Source organism: Meles meles, chromosome 3, assembly GCF_922984935.1.
Source record: "Meles meles chromosome 3, mMelMel3.1 paternal haplotype, whole genome shotgun sequence".
NCBI classification, from domain to species: Eukaryota; Metazoa; Chordata; class Mammalia; order Carnivora; family Mustelidae; genus Meles; species Meles meles.
Window position 1 is genome coordinate 64,659,341 of NC_060068.1, and position 21,483 is coordinate 64,680,823.

Here is a 21,483-nt window from a genome sequence, read left to right on the forward strand (position 1 = left end):
ACGGGCCTTTTATTCAGTGTCTCCGAGTCTCATCTTTCTCTTCTGTAAAATGGCGGCGAATGGTGGAGCCTAATTCACAGTTACTGTAGCATTCAAAAAGAAAATGCTATCCAGTGCCATTTAGGACTGTTTCTGAAACTAGATGCTTAATAAGTGCAGACTTTTTGTTTGGGTTTTCATGTGTCTTCTGTCCTTCCAGAAAAATAATGGAAGTAGATGGCAAGAATCCATACAATGTAACAAGTGAATATGTGAGTGAAGATATCCCACCGGTGGCCAGAGAGTAGGAGGGCAAGTCAGATACCAGTGATGAAGGTGCCACGTAAAATGCAGAGCTCAGGTGTGAGACAAAGGGAGATCAGAACTTGGGATCTGGGCTTCCCAGCAAGCAGATGAAGGGAAAGACTCTCATGTTTCAGAATCTTCTTAATATTTTTATATTAAGCCTATTAGTTGCTCAGTGAAAGCCCAATTACATCCAGTATTAAGATCACAGAAATTCTTACTCAAGAGCCTCCATAAAGTTGAACAAAAATCTCTAGAGTGAAATACGATTCTGTGCTTCATAGGATTCGCTCTTTTAATTTCCCTCAATAGAGGCTGCTGTAACACCAAAATGCAATTCAGTAAAAGCAACTCTGGCTCTACAGGGTATGAAATTGGGAGCCAGATAGACTTTAGTTTGGATTGTACCTCTGCCATTGACTTGCTGGGTGGTCCCGAGCAAGCAATTTGATGGTACTTAGATTGTTTCCTCCCTGGGAAAATGGCTATTAACCCTGACTTCACATGACTATTTGAAAGATGATTGCTAATGTATGAAAAGCACCTAACTCGGGGCTAGGCACATGACCACAGATGATAACTATTATTTGAGGTAGCATAGCCATGGGGTTTAAGTATGTTATTCTCAAATGGTTTGGCTAAATCCAAAAATAAAATTGAAGATCTAAACGGGAATGCGTGTCCTTCAGGCAACCTTCCATAAATACAATTTCTCATGACTGATTTTTGATAGGCACTGGGCAGCGAGCATTCCGCGTTATCCTCTTTTGACAAGTACTTGGAGTGCAAATATTCTGTTGCCAATTAGGGACAGACCATGCTTTAAGCCTCGGCTGAGATGGGAATATAGTTGACAACTCTTTTAAAAGTTGAGAAGTCTAACCAAAACATACGTCTGTAAAATGCCACCTCGCCTCCACATGGACATGGGCTGAGAATGGGACAGGATTTTTCTCACAAACCTCAAAATTCTATGCCAAAGAGCATGACTGTGATTATTTTAGCCTGCAGAAATGTTAGAGTGCTGTGAAACGCCCACTGCCTTGGGCATAAGGAAGGTCCCATTAGAGCACTCACAGCCTAGCTAACCTAACTTCCTGTGAGTCCTCCAACAAAACTTGCTACCCTTAGGTGACAAAGTCCTGTTCAGGGTGGTTTGTTTCCCAGGCAAGTTAATTGTAACAGAGCATCTGCCAAAAATAATTATTTGGCTTTTAACATGATCGATCTTAACACTATTTTTAATACCAATTAAATAGTAGGTTTATTTCTTCAGCTCACACCAATTTTGTGATAATAAAGCTAGGACATCAATACATTACGAAATCCTTTTTCTCTCCTCTTCTTGCCCTGTGTACAGCTTATCAAAAATGATAAGTCTTTAACATACAATTTTAAGAGGAAATGCAGGTTGATGCAAAGATGGGAAGAACATAGCCCATATCATCTCAATGGAATTTCTATCCACCAAGATAACTTGCCCAGAAAACCCCACTCAAGATGACACAAAGTGACAAGGTTCTGTAGGATCGTTAATGGCTAGAGACCCACAGAACCTCATGCAGCTTCTTCATAGCCAATTCTTGTCCATTTTGAGACATCTCAGAATGACCTATCTGAAATTATAGGGTTTGAGGCCAGTTTCCTGAAAGGAACAGTGGTCAGTGGTACAATGCCATGCTTAGAACCTGCCTGCTCCTTAGGTAAAATTTTGACCTGAGAAGGCTGAATTGCAAATTACTAAGGGGAAAACTAGCCTCAGATATCTAACATAAAAAGGTTGATAATTTTTAAGAATAATTCTTTTCAGTGGGTTGGTCTCATTAGACGTGTTGGCTACCGTTAACGTTGATATAGGCGAACAAGTGTGCAGGGCTGGAAACCACCCTTAAGCAGCTCTGAGGCCAGGAAATCTTCTCTGAAGATTTTATTTATTTCAACTTTTCTAAACAACTGTGCTATGTGAAAGGTGTTGCTGGAAGCCAACTGGAAACAGTAGATTTGGAAAAATTTCTCAGGCTAGGCTTCTTTTCCCCCATTTTATAAAGCATAGCAGTTGAGATCTCCCTCCATTTACACATCAGGAGATGATGTCTCAAGATGATTCCTTGTCCTGAATTCTAAGATCCAACAGACAACCTTAGTTCCTTCAATGAGGGTTACCTGAATTTACTAAGACAATGAGAAAATTTGAATTTGGGTGCTGACTTTCAAATTACATTTTGTCTGCTCATCCTACTTGCCTAATTAAACAATTACCAGGAAAGTAAGCCACACATCTTCCAGAACACAGGGGGATTAGAGACTGTATAAATTTACCAGGAGGTTATTGGGAAGGAAGAAAGGAGACCTCCTTCTATCAAAGTGTCTCCCACATGGGGCACCTAGGTGACTTGTGCCTGATTCTTGGTTTTGGCTCAGGTCATGATCTCAGGGTTGTGAGATGGTGGAGCCACTCACATCAGCCTCTGTGATCAGGCTGATCCTACTTGAGATTTTCTGCCTCTTCCTGGCCATCTGCCCCACCCCCCACCAGTGCAGATCCTGGCCCTCTGTCTCTCAAATAAAAACAAACAAAAATCTTTAAAGTCTCTCCCACATAATGGCAATCTCTTCTCTTTCTTCACTGGAGGAGAAAAGGGGTGGTGGCATTATAGCTCCCAGAATGAGAGTAACTGTGGCCCTCAGCCTATTTGATTTTATAGTCTGCTTCCTGGGAAGCTACGGAGGCATTATGTGAATTTCACCTAACCTGTTGATGGTATTAGAAGAAAAGTGAGAACCTTTAATGAATGCCCATAATGCTTCCCTAAATTAACTGAGCAGTAGAAATGCTGAGGAAATAGATAATATTACAGATTCCAAGGCCCCACTGCCAGAGATTCTTGGGCTGGTAGGTGCCATCAGTAGTGGATGAATTCTAAATTTTTCAAGAGCTATAAAAATTACATTGAAGGTGTTTGAATTGTCCTTTTTACCTACTTTTACATGTGTATGTATGGAAAGCCAAATTATACTTATAGACTTGTCTGGATCTGGGAGCTCACATGATGGACTTAGAACTCGTTTTCTACCTATTTCTTGGCTTGGTTTCCATTTGTGCCAACACTGATCCCAAGCAGAGCTGTCCCCTAAGTGGCAGTCAGCACCCCCACACTTAGTCTGCTAGCTTTTGGTCAGGAAAAAGATTCTCTTTTTCGTAGATCCAAAGACCCACAGTTAAGTCTCACTTATTCTGACCCATCTATCCTTGAACCTGCTACTATCACCAGAAGCTGGTAATGCTGTCATCGACCCGGTCCAGCTAAAATGTCCATCCACCTGCAGCCAGAGGCAATATCCATTCCACCAGAAACCATCAACGGGTAGTGGTGGAAGATTTCCACAAGAAAGCTCAGGGTGCTGAATAAAGAGATGAGGGGCGCCTGGGTGGCTCAGTGGGTTAAAGCCTCTGCCTTCGGCTCAGGTTATGATCCCAGAGTCCTGGGATCGAGCCCCGCATGGGGAGGGGGCTGTCTCTACTCAGCAGGGAGCCTGCTTTCTCCTCTCTCTCTGCCTTCCTCTCTGCCTACTTGTGATTTCTGTCCATCAAATAAATACATTTTTAAAAATCTTTAAAAAAAAGAAAGATGAAGGATATCAATAGTACATTGGTGGTGAATGGGCCAACAGTTATTAATAAAGCTCATAATTATCATAGAATTGAATCACTTCTGAGAAGAGGAATGACCACACAAAATAATAAACTGATTAGCATATTTTTTTGCTGGGGCATGGAGCTTTCTCGCCCTGCTCTTCCTACTCAGTGTCTTATGTTGTAGATCAAGTCAGACTTCTCCCACTAGAACTTGACTAAGATTGAGGTAGAAGTATATCGAAAGAATCAACAGTGAAAGCAAGGCCCCCCAAAAGGGGCCATTAGGCCCCTTTAAGTAACCAGGGCATCAGGACACTAATACCGTTGTCATTGTCAAAAAGATGGTGGAATTGAAAGGTTATTATGTAGCAAATTTCAACTACTTCTATAGGGGAGGCCAGACGCATTTTAGGTGCACCAGGATACTGGGTGAGTCTTGGAGGTGTGAGAAGATAAGAGGTTTTCAGTACGGTATAAGGTTTCTCTGTTACAGGTTTTCAGTACCAGTTATCAAGCACATTTCTTATCTTTGACACCTTTTATCTTTGACACAGTCTTTAAAATGAATTTTAAAATGGGGAAGGAGAATTAGGGCAGATTAATAAAATGATGTATTTAAGTCCCATAATATAGGAATACTCTTTTACATTTAACAAGCTTTAAAAATATATCTTTTCGTATGATTTGGAAGATAGGCTACAAAAATTGTCTTAAAATCCTGTCAAACTTTACCATCTTGTTTCTGGAAATAAGATCGTGAAGTAGAGTTTAAAAATTATGTCAGAAAATGTTTGCTTCACCCTCAACTCAATTTTCCTATCTGCAAGATGGGAATAAAAATAATTAAAAATTACAAAGGTGAAAAAAATTAAATGGTCTCTTGGGACATAGAATTACAGAGATATAATTACTCTTCTGTGGTAATAATTTTATTTAATTAAAATTATTTAAACTGACTTCATTTTCAGTTTTTTTTTTTTTGGTCAAAAATGAATTATTTTTTTTTCCATTTTTATTTATTTTTTCAGCGTAACAATATTCATTGTTTTTGCACAACACCCAGTGCTCCATGCAAAACGTGCCCTCCCTATTACCCACCACCTGTTCCCCAACCTCCCACCCCTGACCCTTCAAAACCCTCAGGTTGTTTTTCAGAGTCCATAGTCTCTTATGGTTCGCCTCCCCTTCCAAATTTTTTTTTTTAATAAACATATAATGTATTTTTATCCCCAGGGGTACAGGTCTGTGAATCGCTAGGTTTACACACTTCACAGCACTCACGATAGCACATAGCCTCCCCAATGTCCATAGCCCCCTCCCCCTCTCCCAATCCCACCTCCCCCCAGCAACCCCCAGTTTGTTTTGTGAGATTAAGAGTGATTTATGGTTCAGTTCTTATTGAGGTTTCAAAATAAGAAAATTTCTTAAATATATTAATAGTATGATATTAATCCCATGTAAAATTATTTCTTAAGTGAGATAAACTGTATCATTAACAGCATGTAATGAACTTTCACATTATAATATTTCCATTCTACAGTTGAGGGGGAGGGGACCATAAATAATCACTTAATAGCTAAGGACCCACTTCCCATGGGATGAATAAAGAAAAGTGTGGATAGATCTAGATACAATATAAACTTATGTACACACATCTTCTGTTATATGCAGACACGCACTTGGTAAATTTATTTATACATAAACTATTTTACTCTGAGTACTAAAATGTTGCAGCTGTTTGGGGGCTCTCATTATCCATAAAGTTTCTCAATAGAAAAAAAAAAGGGCTTAATTGTTATATAGGAGAAATGTTAGAACACATTTTCAGCCCTTTTTCATCTTTTACTGTGTTCCTTTTTAGGTTCTGCCTCTCTATCTGTATGCCAGTTACCCTTTATTTTGCATAGACAAGGCATGAAGAAGAGAAACACAGCTATAAACCGTCCAGAGAGTCCGTGACAGTTGGTGTGATATGTATTTTGTTTTCAATGGGTTGAAAACTCCCCCGCCCCCTTCACACCAGCCCGATCCTTTTACTTCTCCTGTAATCTGCCATGAGGTGCCCTTTTCTGGTTGATATACAGAAGCCATACACCTCTTCCTGTCTTCTCCAGATCAAGCCATGGCTAGGAAAGAGAAATCTGTCACCCACCTTTGTGACACTAGTGAACACTTATTTGGGAGTTGCCTCTGAGTCAGTGTCTTTCACAGAGCAAGAAACATGACGCACGCTTCTGGACAGAAGTGTGGTCAAACACCTCTGAAATGAAAGAAAGGCAGTGTTGCCACAACAGTGAACCTCTGAAAGGTGAGCTGGACTCTGCCCAGTGTCATTCACTTAGAAGACAAAGCCACACCTGTCGCCCTGGGAGCTAGAATCGCTCTGCAGCACTGACAGCGCAATAGGGAACAAGTTTAGATTGCGGCAGTTGATAGATGGGCAACGGGACTGTAAAAACAATGGGAAATCGGCCAGGGTTCACCTGCTTGTCCAAGCTGGATAGAATTAACTTCCAAACACATGGATTACACTTTACTCTGGGGGAAAAAAAATTAAGAAAAGTATGCAGTATGAGGACACCTAGGTGGCTCAGTGGGTTATGTCTCTGCCCTCGGCTCAGGTCATGATCTCAGGGTCCTGGGATCGAGCCCCGCATCGGGCTCTCTGCTCAACGGGGAGCCTACTTCCCCCTGTCTCTCTTTGCCTGCCTCTCTGCCTACTTGTGATCTCTGTCTGTCAATAAATAAATAAAATCTTTAACAAAAAAAAGAAAAGAAAAGGATGCAGTAGTTTAGGAAGATGGAGGATTTTCCTAGAGTTTTAGAAGTGCTCAAATAAAAACAGTTGGAAGCAGTGTTCAGATTTATTTCACTTTTCCTGCTGCGTTCAGCAGTTTTCATTTCTATTTTCTTGATGTAATATACTGAGAAAAACAAACCCAACCAACCAAAGGGAGCTGCTGACTATTGCTGACCAGAAAAATAAAGCAATTGCCTCTTAACATTTCCCTGCCATTTTGGTGGATGGGGGCCAGGGGTTGGGGAGTCAGAAGTTTTATTTCCTAATAGGCGGCACGGTAACTTGGGGGTAGAGATCACTGAGGAATCCGCCCGCAAACCTTAGACTCTAGGACCAAATTCAGAGGGTTCCCCAAAACGATTACAGAGTAGAAAGCATTGTCATGTTTATCCAGTAATGCTTTCTTCTGGGGAAGGAGGCTGACCTTGCCCACTCTGTCCTCATCCTCCTGTATGAAGATTTGCTTCTCTTCTCCTTTATTCAACTGATTTTTTTCAGCCTGTTGCTCTCCACTGTCCTTCCTTCTTTTTTTCCACATCTTCTCTAAGTTTTCCTTAGACTCTTTTTCTCATGCTGTCAGCTATCTCTTTACCACCAGGAGGAATTCAACATTTTCTTTCCCCAAATTGATCATATTTTTCATGGGAATTTAGAAATACTGCATAATAGCCTCACCTTAGGGTGGTAGTATCTTTTTTTTTTTTTTTTTTTTTAAGATTCTATTTATTTAACAAAGAGTGTGCACAAGTAGGCAGAGTGGCAGGGAGAGGCAGAAGCAGGCTCTCCACTGAGCAGGAAGCCTGACATGGGGCTTGATCCCAGGACCCTGGGATCATGATCTGGGCGGAAGGCAGACCCTTAACCAATTGAGCCTAGGGTGGTATCTTATTATCATCTACATGGCCTGCCTCTGGGACCTTGCATTTCCCATTATAATTAACAGTGATTGAGACTGATGTTTGCCTTAACTATTTGTTAATTGTCTTGCACAACTTCTCTGAACTCAAAGGACAAACAACTGTCCAAAGAATCCTGTAGATAGTCTCATCAGCTAGCATTTTAAACATTTGAAAGGGGACGCCTGGGTGGCTCAGTGGGTTAAAGCCTCTGCCTTCAGCGCAGGTCATGATCCCAGGGTCCTGGGATCAAACCCTGCATTGGGCTCTCTGCTCAGCGGGGAGCCTGCTTCCCTTCCTCTCTCTCTGCCTGCCTCTCTGCCTACCTGTGATCTCTGTCTGTCAAATAAATAAATAAAATCTTTTAAAAAAATTTGAGAGTATGAACATATTGAGAGTATTGGCAAGCTACATCGAGATCTATGATCATTCTTTGACTTAGCCTAGTTGTTCTCAGTTCTTCGTTTTGGAATTTACTTCCCCAGAAGATAAACCATTTTTACTTTTACACAACTGGACTAAAGTGTAATTTGTATGCCATAAAATTCATCAGTTTAAATGTATAATTCACTGGTTTTTAGTAAATATACAGAGTTGTACAACCAACATCCCAAAAAGATCACTCATGCCAGTTACAGCCACTCCCTGTTCCCACCTCCAGCCCCTAGCAACCACTCGTCCACTTTTTATGTCTAGCGATTTGCTTTTTCTGGACATTTCCCATAAATGGAATGGTGCAAAAGTAGTCTTAGACATCTGACTTGTTTCATTTAGCATAATGATTCTGAGTCCATGACCCAGAATGTGTCAGTAGTGTCTTCTTTTTATTGTTGTCGTGTTTCAGTGTATGGATAGGGCACATTTTCATCTTCCCTTTGCCAGGTTATAAACAATTGGGTTATTTTCACTTGGGAGGTATCATGGATAATGGTGCTATATATCAGCGTTCATGTTACAAGGCTTGACGAACACTTGATGTGGGCGTATGTTTTCATTCTTCTCTGTGACAACTATGGAGTAGAAGTGTTGATTCACACAGTAAGTTTAAGTCTGTTTACCTTTTTAAGGAACTTCCAAACTGTTTTCCAAAATGAGTGCACCATTTTACATGCTCATCAACGTGTTCTGAGTTCCAGTTTCTCTCTATCTTGACCATTCAGTACTTTCTGCCTTGATTAAGCCATTCTAGTGGGTATGAAGTGGTATTGCCTTGCGGTTTAATTTAGGTTTCTCTAGTGGCTGATGATGCTGAGCATCTTTTCATATGCTTATGAGCCATTTGCATGTTCTCTTTGGTAAAACATCTATTCAAATTTTTTGCCCAATTTTTAATTGGGGTTTTGTCTTTGTATTACTTTTAAGTGCTCTTTATATACACTGGATACAAATCCTGTATTGGATACATGATTTGCAATTATTTTTTCCCAGTATGTGGCTTGTCTTTCATTTTCTTTGATTGATTGAGTGATTGATTGGTTTGAGAGAGAGTGAGAGAGAACAAGCAGGGGAGGAGCAGAGGGAGCCAACTCCCCACTAAACAGGGAACCTGATGTGGGACTTGATCCCAGGACCCTGAGAGCATGACCTGAGCCAAAGGCAGATGCTTAACTGATTAAGCCACCCAGGCACCCCTCACTTGCTTAATAGTATCTCTTTTTTTTTTTTTCTTAGTAGTATCTTTTGAAGCACAAAAGTTTTTAACTTTAATGAAGTCTAATTTTTAGATGCATATTTAGATCATGCTTTTGGTGTTACATCTGCGAATTCTTTGCCTAGCCCAAGGCCATAACTACTCTCTCCTTGTTTCCTTCTAGAAATAGTTTTATAGTTTTTGCTCCATGATCCATTTTGTATTAAGCTTTGTGTATGGTAATTTTACTACGTTTAAAGACAGATTCATTTATAACATCTTGCTGATTTCCACAACTATACTTAAAGGCGTCTTTGGGAAGGTTCTGAAGGCAAGTAGAAGGGGGTGGTTTTTTGATACATCTGACCTAATTCCAAGCTGATGTATCTTTCGGTTAGTATTTAAATTTACTCTTTGAAATAGCCACCTGCTAGTAGCTCATATTTTTCCTTGAGAGGACATTAAATTCCAGAGAGCTCAAGAACCCTCCTCACACTGGTGAAGAATTTAAATATTGAGCAAAGTAGTCTTTGAGTCACTGTCCCACTAATGAATGTCCAAATAAGTTGTCTGGAAGAAATTAGTGTTCATCACATGAGAGTTTACATCAGGATTATCCCATCTGAACCTATAATCAATCATGTGTCCTTAATGTTCTCTTGAGAGAATGCAATATGTAGTTATTCAGGAAAATGGTAGTAATAACACACTAGTAGAAAAAGTCCGAAAATCTTGATTCAAAAAAGTACTTGAACAAGTATAAATGTTTGAAAATCCTACATCAGTACCATGGGGCCCAACAACATGTGTCCACTCCGGACAGGTTATTTTTAGAAATGAGGTTTTATAGGCAGTCAAATACAACAACAAAAACGCCTGAAAGATAATACATGTCAGCATCTCCATGTCAATGAAGTGAAAGCTTTTCTGAAAATGAAATGGCCTTCTTTTAGAACTCTGGAATCCTAAACTACCAGACATTTCAGGAACTATTTTGGCTGAAAATGATATGAGATTTTTCTTTTTCATAATTTTTATTACAGTGGAAATGGTTTTTGTATTTCTAACAGTTTGACAAGAGCTAATTACAATGCGCTCATCTGCTTGGCGGACTAATTTGAGCCATCGGGCATCAACACCATAGACATGCAGCAGCATTGCAAATGATACGCATGCTTCCCTTGCTCCAAGAATTTGTACTTGCTATAAAAGAAAACAGATTTGGACAGCCCTGAAAAAGTTGGGTTTGGTTTGAAGAAAACATTTCAGAATTACATTAGAGCTGGCCTACAAGTGAACTAAAAATACCTGCTCATCTCAGTGGTCTTGGCCCAGGGCCTTTCCTTTTACTGTAAAAGTCAGGCTGTTGGAACAGTTGGAGTTCAGCTTGCTTGCTGTCTAAACTAGTGTTCTCTGATAACTTCTGTTACCATTGAAACACAAGCCCTGTTGCATTTAAGAGAATGTTTGGAGGTGTGGAAAATAGCCAAGAGAAATGTCTACTTAGTGTTCAAACCTCTAGGCTTCCCGTGCAGTAACTATACCACTTAGATCTGTTAAGAAACGGGAGAAAGGCATTCATCAGTAAACATTACACAGCAAGGGTAAAAGATGGAATGGAGTAAAGAAGGCTGTTAAAATCAGCCTAAGATGATTATTTGAATTGCAAAGAGAAATGTTCAGACATAGCTAGAGCTGCTAAACATAACTCTTGAAGTTTTTCCAGAACAGAGGGATTGGGGGGAATGAGACCAGTGAAGGAGAAAATTAGAAAATTATAAGACAGAATGGGAGATGAAGGTTCCGAAGCTGGTAAGATAGCTGAAATACATGATATTATTAGGTCTTAAATATATTTATAAAGGTGAACATTTTAAAGCATGCTTTCTGACTTAAGCTCTGGGATTTTAAGATTGAAATGAAGTTATTAAATCTGGACAAAGAAGTCACCAACAGCTAGGTTATAGCGTGATGAATTAAAAAGCGATCAGAAATCAATAGGCTGGGGAAGATAGATATTCATGATAAGCTGAATAAGTCTGAGTAAGATCATTTGAGTGGCAGTGAATCAGAATGGTACCAAACACCCCCAAATATGGCAAAGTGCAACCCTCTGCACATCATCTACTGTATTTAAAAAAAAAAACAAAACACTCTCTGCAATCGATCATCTACTTCTTTTAAGGCATCCTTGTTCAGTGACATAGAATGGGGACTATAAAGACGACAGTACTAATTTTGAAAGTAACTTGTATCGCAGACTTTACTAACATGTGTTTGGCTGAGTATCCTATTTTCTGGCACAGTATGGAGAACAGAGGGAGTTTCCCCCCATGAGCAACTGAAGTGCCAGCTGTTGCCCTAAATATTGTACCTGTTCATGATGGAGATAGCTTTAAAGCCAGATTTCAAGCTTAGGGAAAATTTTACATTTTGTACATCAGCAAACATTGGTATTGGATTTGTAAGTCTAGTTACAGCATTTACACACACAAAGAAGGGAGTTGATGAGGCATATACTTCAAAAAGGGTAATGGTAACAGATTCACTTCTTGAAAAACTTAAAAGATGGGGCACCTGGGTGGCTCAGTCCGTTAAGCATCTGACTCTTGATTTCGGCTCAGGTCAGGATCTTAGGGTTAGGAGATCAAGGCCCACATCAGGCTCGGTGCTCAGCGTGAGACTCCTTGTCCCTTTCTGCTCCTCCCCTCACTCATGGGTACACATGTGGTTTCCCTCTCTCTCTAATAACTTTTTAAAAAGTAGATTAAAAATGTAAAAGATGAGTATCTTTAATAAGCCTTAACAAACCTACAGCACTTCGAAAGCCTAGAAAACCTAAATGGCACATGTGTATGACAATATCCCCAAATCATATTATTAGAAAATATATAGAAATATATATATATATAATGGCATATTTTTGTGACAGTATCCCCAAATGATATTACTTACACATTTAATCCAATAATTTGTTAAGTAAAGTTTAAGAATTTAAAAAGAGGAAGAGAGGTGCCTGGGTGGCTCAGTGGGTTAAGCCTCTGCCTTCGGCTCAGGTCATGATCTCAGGGTCCTGGGATTGAATCCCACATCGGGCTCTCTGCTCAGTAGGGAGTCTGCTTCCCCCTGTCTCTCTGCCTGCCTCTCTGCCTACTTGTGATCTTTCTGTCAAATAAGTAAAATCTTTAAAAAAAATAAAATTAAAAAATAGTAAGAGGAAGAGATACCAGAACATTATATCATGACTTGAATATCATGAAAAAAGATGCCTTTTTCATTGGCACTGGAAGTGTAGATAAGGCACAAATAAATTGAGAACCAACAGTAAAGTAATTTTTTAAATTAAAGCATGGAATGTTCTTTCCCTTTACTAGTGAGACAGTCATGGGTCCTTTCAGAACCAGCTGCAGCCTAGAGGAATGTGACCCTAGCGAAGGATAAGCTTCAGGGAGCTTAACAGCCTTAACACATTCTTCCATGTTTCTTTGGCTAGTCCTTCAGTATCTTTTAAAGCAGTCATTACTTGCTATCAACACCTCTTCATGGACCAAACAGTACCAATTCCTCTTCATTATTTCTGTTTGGTCATTTAAAACAATACAGTAAGTATGTGTTGATTTGCAATCTGCAAGAAATGACTTTGCATGCAGCCTGATTTTGAACGAGCAGAACTTCTGTGACTAATAAGGCTATTAAAACTAAAAACGTAACTGTATGTGATCCTATGACGAGCATTACAAACTACTGGGTAGTGTACTAATTTCTAATGAAGGGGAACTCAGAGAATCCAGTCTCCAGGCATCTATAAGCATTTGTCACTTTGATTCTACATCCCGACTTTTCTTAATATTAGACTCAAAACATTGCAGGGGTTTCTTATCAGTTCTTCCTGTGTGGTTGGTGTGATGCTTTAGTTGGACGTACTCTGGGTTTTACATTTTGGAGTTGTCAGTGTTCTCAAAGCAAAGCCAGAGCCTTTCATCTCTGACTTTGATAAAAATGACATGAAATATCAGTACAAGTTGTAAGCTGAAAGAGAAAAAAAGCCTAAATAAATAAGTTCCCAAGCCGCCTAGCTGGCAGTTTCTACGGATAGAGTAGTTCTATCAAGGGAAGTGGTGTGCACTATGCTACAATTGGTTGATAGCACCATCTTTGAGGTGGTTTGGGTCCATCTTCAGTAGGTGTTCCTGTGGGTCGTGCGTAAGACGTCTTCAGATGAGTTCTATCTCGCTGGCACATGTGCTTCTTGATAGACGGAGTCAAGCTCTGCTTTTCAAAAGGACCTGGGTATACTAAGATTATGGACTTTAAGTTTTAGGAAGCGATTTAAAAACCCAGTGTATGGTTTCGCAAAGTATGGAGCTGGAAGTTACTGATCTGTATTTATAAGTAGTCTAAGTAAATCTGAAGCAACAATGAATTTGCAACACTACGAGCAAATAATAACCTAAGTTAGAGTATGTACATTCAGTTCAAAGCTTTGCCAACACACCAACCAGTTTCTCTCCCTTTGTTTTTTCCTACTCCTAACCATATGTTCCTCCTGTCATCAGAAAAGAGGTAGATGGTTCTCTTGATGTATTATGCCTAGTCAATATAAGGGATCATTTAATACAGAGTGTGTTTTGACTTTTTTTTTTGTCTAAACACACAACACACACACACACACCAAAGCACAACAAAACACAACACACCAATGGTCTTGTCAGTTTGGCATCTGAGTGAAACTACTCAAAAAGAAAAATTAGAGGGAGCTGTCATAATTCTCATTCTAGTTGAGAGAAGGGAAGAGAAGCCACAGTATATGAACATCCATATGAGGCTCTTTTGGACATGGTAAGACTCCTTGTATCATGGTGGAATGAATGATCCCAGAAAACAGAAAAACAAGTTGGAGCAATCCAGTGGGTCTGAGGTTGTCACCCTTTCCCTGCTGTTTTTTTTAGAGAACAGTCCAAACCGAGCAAAACCTCTCTTCAAAAGAGCAACATCTCCTACTTTGAAACCACCTTGAAAAGGCTGTTGCTCCACTGGGAATTAATCAGGTTCATTTTGCCTATCTTCTCTCCTCTTTTCAGTGGAGGTGGTACAAAGGGCTGTAGTGGAACCAACCAGAAATAAAGACTTCAGAGCAGGTGGTGATGCCATCTGGCTATTTAAATCAAGGCAAAACCAACCCCTTCCCAGAAGATGAAGTTCTGAAGAGTGGTCTGACTTAATCCGAGGGAGACTAAATGGGCAGAGTGGGTTAACCTCTAGTTCTTCTTTAGCCATATTTTTAAGAAATGTTAAATGCTAATAGATGGTGAGAAAGAGACTAGAGAAAATGCTAATGACTGAGTGAAGTCTTTTTCTATACTCCTCTCTAACCCTAACTCCTTAAGTCAGAATTCATGCCATCATTTGGGAAATAGACCTACCCTTCTTTTGTATATACTTCTTTTGAGGATTTTATTTAGAGAGACCGAACTGGGGTAGGGGGAAGGGAAGAGAGGATTCCAAACAGACTCTCCCCCGTCAAGTGCAGAGCCCTGAGGTAGGGCTCAATCCCCTGACCCTGAGGTCATGACCTAAGTCAGAACCAAGAGTTGGGCATCTGACTGAGCCACCCAGGCACTCCACTCTGTACATTTGTTGATATACATACTGTTTCTTCTTTGCTAAGTTTGTTAATAATGACCTATTGTCTGTGTGAGAGAATTGGCAGTGTTTCTCAAAGGAGTGGTGGTAACATTTGGGACAGGAAGGTTTTTCACTGGGCAGCACTCTTCCGCATAGGAGAAGGCGTTTCACTAAATGCCAGTATCTCCCATCTTCCACTACTCCACTGTGACAATGAAAAATACCGCCGCATAGTTCCAAATGAACCATGGGGGAAGGATGTGGCGGCACATTACCCAAATGTTTTAAAGTGGACCCTCTTCCCTTCCTTCCCTCCTTTCTCTCCCCGCACCCAAAAGGATTTAAAGAAGCATTTGATGGGATTAATTTGCTTTTTGAATCATATTTTTAATTTGAGAATTTTATAACCTTACTGATGGTTTTTTCAACAAGAAAAACTGTATTTTTAGGTCCCACTTTACATTCCCTAGCTTTCTTCTTTAAGGCCACTCTTACTGGTAGAGTTGAAATACTTTCCTTTTTTCTTAAGATTTTATTCTTTTACTTATCAGAAAGAAAGAGAGCACAAGCAGGGGGAGCAGCAGGCAGAAGGAGAAGCAAGGTCCCCGCTGAGCAAGGAGCCAGACATAGGATTTGATCCCAGGACCTTGGGATCATGACCTGAGCCTGAAGGCAGATACCTGTTTAACCACTGAGCCACCCAGGCATCCTGAAATACTTTCCTTTTAAGGACAGATTACATTAAACAGTTTTTGTTGTTGGTGGTGGTGATGGTGGTTGTTTTTTTGTTTTTTGGGTTTTTTTTAATGGACTGCTAAACACCTTAGAGTTTTTTGCTGTTGTTTTTGGTTTGTTTTAATGCACTGCCTAGTTCCTCAACAAGCAAATGTTATGTATTTATCATCTCTCTAATTTGAGGCCTCTCTCGGATCAGAGAATATTCCCATACCAGATGTTCTCTGTTAGGTTAAGCATATTTGTACTTTTGATACATTTCCTCATTCTCTTTTACCTAAAGTAGATCTTACTGGGTGATGAAACAAACAGGAAGACACCAGAGAGGGAATGCTTGGGTGAAAAATGGGTTAATACTGTGAAGGCCTGAGTGTGAATGTGTTAAGTTTAAGAAAAAAAAAATGAATTGAAATTAGGGAGGGAAAGGATTTTCTAAAAGGGCTGTGAAATAATTAATTGTTTTGTAGGAGAGGGCCTTTCCATGTAGGCAGGGAGTTTTTTCTTCACTTCTTTCTGAAGAGACAGTCAAATAGAGAATCTCATCTCTTAATTAGAAAGAAAAATACTCATCAAACACATCTCATCACTGGAGAGCTAATGATCCACAGCTGTTAGTCTGAAAGGGCAGCCTTTTTTCCTGAACAGTAGGAAGTGTTAATCATTTTGGATGAGATTTCTTTTTAAAATATACTGTAGTTTGCAAAAGAATAGGATATTCAATATTCCAACTTAAATGATTTTTTTGAAGTGTTCTCCCCCAGGGATACGGTCATGTGTTGCACTGAATGATCATTGAAAGCAGGCATCTTCCTCTGCTCTTCAATGAGAGCATCAATTGATGGGATGATGTGAATGGCCCTGTCCTGCCTGGGACTCTTAAGACCCCAGGCTCAAAGAAAGAAAAATCATGCATGTCTTGCACCTCCTAAGAAATGGTGTTGCTCTAAAATCTTAATATTTTGAATCATTCACTCTACTTGACATAATTTGCCTTGTTTAAATAGGAGTGAAAAGCCTCAGCCCATCTTCATCTAGCTTCTGAGTGAAAAGGGTTTTCTTTTTTTTTGTTTAATCTTCATGTGAAAAAGTAAGGCTTTTTCTTTTTTTATCTGTAAAAATGTAATTGGCTCATTCATTTTCTAATCTATGGCTGTACCGGCACCTTGCTAACCTCTTCTAAACATTTTGGACAGAAGAAAACCCTGTTTAATAGAAACCTGGTGAATAGCCAACTTTTTATTATTCAGAGCCACGCAAGATAGTGAGAAAGGGAAAGAATGAAATTGGGCTCCGCAAACCTCATTTTGACCATAATTTGTTGACCTCTCTGCCATGCAAAACCTTTACCAGAACACCTAAGAGTGGTGTTCTGTTTCTCTGCACTAATGCAGAAGTAGTTATCCCAGAGCAAGAGGAAGGAAAGAAATAGACATACAGAAAATCTACAAACTGAATGATCAGTCCGTAAATAATTGATAACTTTCGAGCATCAATATTCACTATAAAAATCCTTCCCCTGAGAGGCAGTGGAGTACTGGAGGAAAAACACACTGGACTGGGGATCAGAAGACCTGGCTCTGCCACCCAGTAACAGGTGTCTATAGACAAGTCTCAAATTTGAGCCTCAGTTTACCTACTTGCAAAACAAGTACAGTGATCTCTGCCTTCCCAGCCTGCCTCTCAGGACTTTTTCCCTAAAGTTTGTTTTATGTAATGTGATATAAGACATTTGTTAGGATGAATTCTATTATTTACATTTTAGCAAATTAGAGATTTTCAAAAAAGGTACTCTGAATATTTATGATTAAATTTAGGTAGCTTTTAAAGTCTAGCCCAAATAGACACTGAATAATTGCTTTCTGTAATGTTGATGCTACTTTCATAGGCAAGATAACATTGATTTAGATAACAAGTATTAGGATTTAAAAGCAAAAAAAAATATTAACAGGAATTAATCATCAAAAAACTGCTAGTTCAGAACAAGATTCTTTTCTATCTAGGGGCATGGGGTTTTTTAAAATGGTTGCTGTTTAAACGCCTGATTAAGGCTGGAGTTCACAAAATCTGCAGTGTGGGATAACGTCGTTTATTAGAAATCGTGAGTTTATGTGAAGACCTGGATTTTTCTTGTTTCGGCTATTAGTGAAAACTTTAACAGCAACCCTGCTATTGAACACTTATGATTTCCTTCCAGCATATACCTTTCACACACAGATCCCTCTAAAGATACCACGCATCTTCAATAACTGCTTGAAGTTATGATAATGACCATTCTCGGAGTATTCGTTTATAAAGTCTCTGAATTTTTCAGAAACAATTTTAAATATGAAAAGCATCAAATTGATAATACTTGAACTTACTGAGTACATTGTGATAAAGCGTTTTCACATACATTACAGGACTTATTTCCCACAGCCAGCTTGTGAAATAGGCAGGTGTTTCAATCTCCATTTGATAAAAATAGACTCAAATAAAAGAGAATAACTGACTTCCTCAAAGTCCTGTGATGATCAAACAGCAGAAATGGAACTCAAACCACTTCTTCAGTCTTCTGGTCCAGACCATATTTATTATACACCATTGTCTCTTTGGAAAAAGAACATGTATCAGTTAGCATTTGCTGTATAACAAACCACCCCATAACTAGTAGCTTAAAGCAATTACCATTTATTTAGTGATCATTCTGTGGGTCAGCAGTTTGGACCAGCTTCAGTTTGGGTTCTAGAAGTATGGGTCAGGGTAAATGTTAGGATTTTTATGGTTTGTATTTATATTCTGTGAATGTGCCAGGGTTGTTTTTTTTTTTTTAATTGTACCTAGATCTCTTTTTCCACCCCATTTTAGCCTGTTACGATATCTGACTTTTTTCCCTCAAACTTAGGAATAAGTGAAGTCAGGACCAAGGATAGTTCCTATAGTGTCTTGGCTTTCCTGGGTTTTCTGAGCTGTCTTTCACATGCTGCCCTAGGAGGACACTGAGGACTTGGTCTTGAGTGTTATTGTGGCTTTTTGGTAGGAAAGCATCAATCTCAATGCAGGTGGGCCCTGAGTGAAGGGAAGCTTGAGTGTGGAGATAATAAGCTAAAAGGCACCCTTCCTCCTCTGAGGGCTTTTTTAGACAATCCTCTCCTGCTAATAAGTATTATAATAATCACTAATACTATAGTGAATGCAACCATTCACTATAGCAATCTGAATCTAAAAACCATGCCATATCTTAATTTTGAATATCAACTATTGTGTATCATATAGTAAATGTTCAGTAAGTATATTTTATTGTTATTCGGTCTTTATGTTCTTTTTTACTTTGACCTTTTGAAATCTCTGGTTAGATATTGAATTTAAAAAATGAATACTTTTGTACTTAGAGTTTATTCAAAGCTCTCTCTTTTTTTTTAAAGGTATTCTCAACAGCACAACTCCCTTACTTAGTTACCTAAATATTATATTCTTTTTTTTTTTTAAATTTATTTGACAGAGAGAGATCACAAGTAGATAGAGAGGCAGGCAGAGAGAGAGGGAAGCAGGCTCCCTGCTGAGCAGAGAGCTGGATGCGGGACTCGATCCCAGGACCCTGGGATCATGACCTGAGCCGAAGGCAGAGGCTTTAACCCACTGAGCCACCCAGGCGCCCCTAAATATTATATTCTTAAAGAAAACAAAATAGGGAAGATTATATTTCCATTGCCATGATCTATGAAACTAATGCAATTCTACCTTTTTTCTCTCTCTTTCTTCTGTATCTTTCCCCATCTTATGTTCTAGTGCTCATGCTGTTAAGTTTATAAATACCACAGGTATTAATGTGTCATGTCAGTTCTGAGCACTGTATTTTAGGAAAGCTATTGCTTGCTTATGGATTTAGATGTGGTGAGAGGATGATGTCCACAATGGAGACGTTCCCAGAAACCATACCTTTTGGACTGGTGCTTTAAGCAACTAATGATGTTGTATCTAGAGAAGAAAAAAGCATGATAGGTGTCTTGATTACTTGGTTATCATCTAGAAAGTTTTTTCTGTGCAATACCTGTCCTCCAACTAACACCAACATATAGACATTCCAAGTATGGAATATCTGTGCTTAATAAGTTTCAAATGAATACTATTGGTGACAGATTGTTATGGAATCATCTGAGTCCCATCTATGCGGCCAGAACACACCAAGTCATGTGAATATCCTCAGAAAAGACAAACATAGAGGAAGTTCCAAAAGGAAAGACAGTGGTCAGACCATAATATGCAGGTCGGTTTATAACTTCATGGCCAGAATAGAAAGAGAACCTTTTATGTGCCTCAGTGAGAAATTCGTTAGTGTCATCCCAGGCTGTAATTCTGAATACACTTTCACAAAGTTGTTTGATGTCATATAGTGGCTATATAGTACTTTTACTAAAACAATAATAAAGTAGACTTATGTTAAAAGACTTGGGAACCCAATGTCCATTTATTCATTAATGCAACAAATACATATTTATTGAACACCTTCTATTCCTAAGCACTGTTCTGTGCTCTAGGGGTAGAAGAGTGAACAGAAAGAAAAAGTCCTTATCCTTAAAGAGCTTAAATTCTAGTAACTGCCTAAATTTTGCAAATAAATATGTAAAGAATTAATATGGATTCTAGCCAAAAATAATTTTCCCTTTCACTTGTGTTCATGTCTGTCAAATTTGCCTTAATTCATTTCCTGAATAAAGAATTATCTTTTAAAAACACGTTTTAATAAAATAATCATAACCATCAATTATAATTTGTATCATCTTTATATATATTGCATAAATTTCAAAAATTAAATAGAAATATTTTATTTTTCTGGAAATCCTTCTACTTCGAAAGTAAAGATGATACTTATGTCTCACGCACTGATATATTTGAGATTTTTCTTATTCAGGAACTTGAATCTATAGTTACCGTGTAATTCTGTCCAGAAGTCATTTGTTGGGTTACTAAATCATTATTTGTTGGTGTCCATCTGGGTTATAAATATCCCAAGAATTCAGGATTTAATGTCACATAAAACAAGAACAATAGCAACAGATGTCACAGTAGTGCCATGAAGTCATTTTAAATATTAGGGAAGGGATGTTAAAGATTATCGGGTCTTTAGACCTTGATTTTCTCCACCATCTTGCTAGGTGGTAGGCTTGGCTGAAGCGTATTAAGAAGGCTGTAAATGGTCCATGCTGCCCTGCCTGACATGAGTGTTCTCAGGGCACTGCTCCTAACCCTCCTGGCCTGTCAAACACCTGATGTCTGTGTTACTCCAACCACCTAGCTCAAATTTCCACTCACACTATGGTTCAGCTAAATCTCAGTAGGCAGATGACTTTCCAGCTTTCAGTCATGGGCTAAGGATTATCCCTAGTTATCTTTCTGAATTTCGTAAGCGATTGATAAACATTTTCACAACAACACAAATATTTTTGGAGCACTGACCGGGTACCACGCAGTGTGTTAACCTAACACGCGCCAGCTATTTAATTTTCACAGCCTGTCAGGTGGATACTCTTCTCAGCCCCATTTTACAGAGGCAGAAACTGAGGGGAGGATGCATTAGGAATCAAATGGAATGGAATTCAGCTCTTCAGTACCTCCACGAAATCATTTGACTTAATGTTGCCTTGCTTGGCAGCTGGAGCCACAGATCTAGAGAGTTTAGATGATCTCTTCAGAATTATAAGAGAGTCGAGGTGGGGGCTGGGGGTGATGACATGCGGTCACAAGGGCAAGACACACTTTTTACACATTGCTGCTGATTTTACAATGCAGGTGATCTTAGAGTGGCTGCTCCTGCCAGGCTAGGTGAGTTCATAATCTAATTGTCTTACAATTAAAAAATAATTTACATACATAGAGAGTTGGTAGTTTTCAAATTTAA

At 39.1% G+C, this 21,483-nt stretch overlaps 1 protein-coding gene across 9 annotated transcripts in view; it reads left to right on the plus strand.

The window, feature by feature from the left end:
- Positions 1-21,483, plus strand: part of MCTP1 (multiple C2 and transmembrane domain containing 1) — a 535,159-nt gene that overhangs the window by 413,827 nt on the left and 99,849 nt on the right. The gene's annotated exons all lie outside the window — the stretch shown is intronic.